The sequence below is a fragment of the Talpa europaea genome, assembly GCF_964194135.1.
Source record: "Talpa europaea genome assembly, chromosome: 15".
NCBI lineage: Eukaryota > Metazoa > Chordata > Mammalia > Eulipotyphla > Talpidae > Talpa > Talpa europaea.
This window is the reverse complement of record NC_140083.1, coordinates 69,983,945-69,989,944: the sequence shown is the minus strand read 5'-3', so window position 1 is coordinate 69,989,944 and position 6,000 is coordinate 69,983,945.

The following is a 6,000-nucleotide window of genomic DNA, read 5'->3' as shown; positions in this document are numbered from 1 at the left end:
TTTATAAGCTCTGTGCCACATCAGGAATCCTGAAATCTTGCAATTCCCACCTCATAAGGAAAGGAGCTTGATTATCAACTCATACTCCAAGGAACAAGTGTTCCTGGTAACTTCTGCATGAAGCCCAGTGCAGGGAGATCTTCCGTGCTACCACACTTTTTTTAAAAAATTTTTTAAAGATGTATTTATTTATGCATACAAGAGCTGGGGTACAGGCCAGAGATGTGGAGAGTGAGAGGATTCACCAGAGACAGAGTGGGGAACAGAACAGGCAGACCAACTGAAACACACTGCTGAGGGGAACAGCGGGTGAGACAGGAGAGGTCTGCCTCGCCATGTGGGTTTCTCCCTGGCTGGCCGGTGATTGAACTCATGCTGCAGAGGCTGTGAATTGCTTCATAGTGCGGTGCTTAATCCCTTGTGCCACCAGGGAGGCCCCATGCTACCACACTTAACTGTTCACATCCACCCTGCTAGGCAAGAATTAGCATTTCCATGGTACAGTGGAAACAAACACATCTCCAGGCAACTGACCCAGAGACAACATTCGACATGGTCTAGGCAATACAGATTTACATCGAATGGTCTCTACTTGTCAGATTTTCACCACTGGTTGATCCTTACACCCACTCCTCAGAATCCTCTGCCCCACCAGCCGCAGACCCTGACTGTGTCTGTCACCCACAACATTCCTTTATGAACAAGATGCCAAGAAGAGGAGGGAGGATTCTGGTGCAGATAAGAGAGGAGGCTGCTACAGCCCTTGTCTTTCAGGAATGCCTGTCCCTTCAGGAGATGCCCACCAGAATCCTAAGAGAGAAGGCAGGGCTAGCAGCTTCGAGAGAGGCTGCCACTAACATACTCTCTTCCTCTCCCGGCCAACAGAGCATCAAAAGCAAAGGGAGTGCGGGAAAGATGAGTCAGATACATTTCCCTTTGCATAACAGAATCAAACTCTCTATCTGTGACTTTAGAAAGTCAGAGCAATGGCCCACTGGGTGTGATAGCAACACACCTACACCCCAAGCCATCATCGTCCAACTCTGGAGCAGACAACTGCCTCCTCCAAAAGTTACCGTGTCACATGAACAGTGAAGAGTTTGAAAATGAAACTAAGAAAACAACTCCAGTTACAATAGCTCAAAAAAAAAATAAAATACCTAGGAATAAATTAATAAAAAAGTGCAACATTTGTATAATGTTAAAGAAGACAGAAAAGGTATCCTGTTTAGAAGGTTTACTAGTGCTAAGACGACAATGTTGCCCAAAGTCAACTAGATCCAATGCAATTGCTAACAAAATTCTAATTGACTTCTTTTGCAGAAATAGACAAGCTAATCCCAAAATACATATGTAAATTTGTGGGACACAGAACAGTCAAAAAAATCTTGAAAAAAATAGAACAAAGTTGGAGGACTTACACAATATGCTGATCTTAAAACTTACCACAAAGTTATAATAATCAAACAGTTGAGTGATGGGCATAAAGACAGACGTATAGATCAATGAAATAAACTTGAGATTTCAGAAATCAAGCTGTACATCTGTGATCAATTGGTCAGTTGATTTTTCAAGGATACTAAGATCATTCAATACGAAAAGAATAATCTTTTCAACAAATGGTGCTGAGACAATGCATAACCTCAAGCAGAAGAACCCGCTTCTCCCCTCAGCAGTGTACTTCGGTCCTTCTGCCTGCTCTGCTCCCCGCTCTGGCTCTGGTGAATTCTCTCACCCTCCCGCGCTTCTGACTGTACCCAGTGTTTGTATAAATAAATAAATAAATAAATAAATAAATAAATAAATAAATCTTTAAAAAAAATAGTACTTTAAAAAAAATGAAGTTGGAATCCTACCTCAAATCACATAAAAAAATTAACTCAAAATATCTCAAAGAATCAAATGTAAGATTAAAATTATAAAACTCTTAGAAACAAACAGGTGTTAATCTCTGTGACCTTGCGTTAAGTAACAATTTCTTAAACATCACACCAAAAGCACAAACAACAAAAGAAATAATAGATAAATTGAACTTTATCAAAATTTAAAACATTTGTGTATCAAAGGACATCACCAAGGAAGTGAAAAAAACAACTCATGGAATGAGAGAAAAATGTTTAAAAACCATGTACCTGATAGTTTAAGAATTAAGAATACGTAAGTGCCTCCCTGGTGGCATAAGGGGTTAAGCATAGCACTGTGAGGCTATCAGCAACCTCTGCAGCACAGGTTCTATCCCCAGTCGGCCAGGGAGCTACCCACATGGTGCAGCAGACCTCTCCTGTCTCACCCGCTGCTCCCCTCAGCAGTGTATTTCAGTCAGTCTGCCGGTTCTGTTCCCCACTCTGTCTCTAGTGGATCCTCTCACCCCCTGCACCTCTGGCCTGTACCCAGTTCTTATATACATAAATAAATAAATCTTTAAAAAAAAAGAATACATAAGAGTGACTTCAACTCAACAATAAAAAATACAACCCAGTTTACACATGGGGAAAGAATTTGAATAAGCACTTCTCACAGAAGATATACAAATGGCCAGTAAGCCCATGAAAAGATACTCCATATTATTAGTTTAAGGAAATGCAAATCAAAACCATTATCACATATCTCCTCATACTAACTAGGGTTATACCACTTCATACTTTTTTTCTAGTGGAAAATAACGTGTTATCAAGCACGTAGAGAAACGAGAACCTTCATGTACTGCTGGTGGGAATGTAAAATGGCTCAGCTACTATGAAAAACAGCGTGGCAGCTCCTGCAGAAATTAAAATTACCTTATGACCAAGGAATTCCACTCATAGGTATATACCCAAGAGAAATCAAAAGATTTTTTTCATACATAAATTTGTGCATGAATGTTCATAACAGCTAAAAAGTGCTAACAAATCAAATGCCCATCAATGGTAAAAGGATAAACAAAATGTGGTATATTTACATGCTGGAATATTACTTATCAGTGAAAAGTAATGGCATACTGATGACACATGAACATCATGAAGATGCCTTGCAGATATGCTGCAGTGAAAGAAGCAAACACAGGTGGACACATAGTCTCTAACTCCATTTGTAGGAAATGTCACAAATAGGCAAACTCATAGGAAGAGAAAAAAAATTAGAGGTTTCCAGAGGATAGGGAGGAAGGATATAAGGCTGATGGCTAACAAAATATGAAGTTTCTTTTAAGGGAATGATCTGCAATTAAATAGTGGTAATATTGGCACAATTTTGTGGAAATACTAATTGCACATTTTCAAATGAATAAAAAGGCAAATGTTATCTTAATTTGAAAGCATCCACATGCACCAAGAACACTTTAGTCTGAGCTCAAAGGGCCTAGGGGCCCATCAAGTCCCAAATGCCATTTTGTAAATGGGGTAAGGGACATACACCCCCCACGCATGTCTGAAGCCCCCTGAGGTGAGATGTCCCTGCCACGAGGAGGCTTTTCTCCTCCCCAAGAGTAGATGGCAAACACCTGAAGGGATCCACAGGATTAACAGGAGGCCTGCAGGTTAGGTCCGAAAACAGAATTTTTGCAGGGAAAAGACAAGAGTGGACCTAGGACATCAGCAGTGCCACAAGGATGAAAAAGATGTTAGTCACGAAAGAGGAAGTATAAAGAGCCAAGGATCCTGAAGAGGTTCTCGGCCTCACTGGAAATCAGAGGAATGGCCATAGCAACAACATGAGACAGCATCTCTCCCTAGTGAGTGTCCAAAGTGGTTTGCTGGTGTGAAAGGCTGCCAGGATGTGAGGGAAGATGTGCTCTCAATCCAGGCTGGTGGGTATGGGGGTTGGTGGGGCCACCTTGGAGGCAACTTGCCAATGTCTATTAAAGTGAAAAATGAGGGCCTCCCTGATGGTGCAAGGGGTTAAGACGCAACCTATGAAGATGTCCCCAGTCACTGCAGCACAAGTTCAATCCCAGCCGGCCAGGGAGCTACCCACATGGCACAGCAGACCTCTCCTGAATCACCTGCTGCTCCCCTCAGCAGTGTACTTTGGTCAATCTGCCTGTTCTGTTCCCCACTGTCTCTGGTGAATCCTCTCACCCCCACACCTCTGGCCTGTACCCCAGTTCTTGTATTCATAAATAAATAAATCTTTAAAAAAAATAAAGTGAAAAATGTATAGACCATATGACTAGTGATTCCAATGTCCAATATTTATCCTAAAGAGATCCTTAGATGCTCTCCACAAACACTGGGAAGTATACCACGTTTATGTGACACCATTTGTCAGTGAAATGTTGGATTAGGAAACATTTTCATGATCAGGAAATGGCTAAAAGTCTGTGTGCCCATTCTCTAACAAAATCTGAGTAGTTCTAAACTCATTCAAAACTGCTTAAAACGTAAATGATGTCCAAGACATATTATTGCTCTTAAAAAGCAAAAAGAAAATTCTAGAAGCTATCATTCTGGGAAAAAACAAACACTGAAACACAAGTCTGCCTGGCAGGCTGAGATGCTTAGACAAATTAACACCCCTTCATGTGGAAAAAAAATGGACTTTAAAAAGCAACAGAAGAAGAATGTCGAATTACCAGACTTGGATTGTTTCATTGCCAGGAGATCATTTTTTCACAAGTGGAAAGAATTAATACAGGTTATGTTCCCTAGGCTTTATCTCTTGCTCTGTTAGAATTACTGTGGGCATGTGCGATATTTCCTTTAGTGCATCGAGGTAACTTATCATGCCCCAAATAACAAGGGGAAAATATTTTTTTCCTTTGAGAAATTTAAAATGACACCTTTATTAAATTCTCTAAATCATTCACTTAAACATAAAGAAAACATAAATTCTAGTCCCACATCCAGAAGCAAGTGTTATTACCGTTTGATCATAGCCCTTTGACTTTTTTCCTTTTATTAATTTTCAATTTTTTTACACTGTTGTTCATTTTTGTACAGTATTTAGTTTCTCCCCTCAGGTGTAGTCCCTATAAATATCCCACCAGCACAACACCTGTGAAACATCACCATGGTCCCTTGTGCTCTTCCTACCACTGTTTTGATCCACAAAGGGAAAATTAAAATGAGTTTTCCTTGCTCTCCATCATCTCAGGTAGAAAAGAAGAGGCAAGGCCCTTGCCAGGGAGTAGTAGTGACCTCAGGCTGTCCATGAGGCTTTTTTTTTATTTATGCATATAAGAGCTGGGGTATAAGGCTGAGGTGCAGGGAGTGAGAGGATTCACCAGAGACAGAGTAGGGAGCAGAACAGACTGACTGAAATACACTGCTGAGCGGAGCAGCAGGAGAGGTCTGCTGAGTCATGTGGGCCACCCCCCCAGCCAGGGATCAAACCCGTGCTGCAGTGGCTACAGATTGCTTCCTGGTGCTGATACCCAACCCCCTGTGCCACCAGGGAGGCCCCTATCCATGAGGCTTTTTTCCCTCCTCTCCAGAGATGGGGGTCTTCCTTGCTCAGAGAAATTTCAGTAGAGGGTCCTCAGTATCAGAGTAGCTGGGAAATCAGAGTGAGACATATTTGATGGTTGCTTAATAATATTTGATGTAGAAAATGAGAGGAATTTCCATCTGATTTTTTTGCTGACAGATGTCTGTTTCTAGGGGTTCTGAAATTTAATCCCCTGCTGTGTAAAAATGGTTATTAACATAAAATCTAGCAAGGGGAGGGGATCATCCCTCATTTGTGACCACAACATCCCTATAATAAAAAATGCACCTATAATTTATTTGTTTACAAAATTTCTGGGTTTTTTTTTGGGGGGGGGGGTTGTGTAGAAGAACTGGGGTGAGGCCAGAGGTGTGGGGATGAGAGGATTCACCAGAGGCAGAGTGGGGAACAGAACAGACAGATTGACTGAAATTCACTGCTGAGGGAAGCAGTGGGTGAGACAGGAGAGGTCTGCTGTGCCATGTGGGTTAGCTCCCTGGCTGGGGATCGAACTCAGTCCTAGTAGTGATAGCACTGAGACTTAACCCCTAGGCCACCAGGAAGACACCTGTTTAGAAAATTTCTGGAAGAATAGTC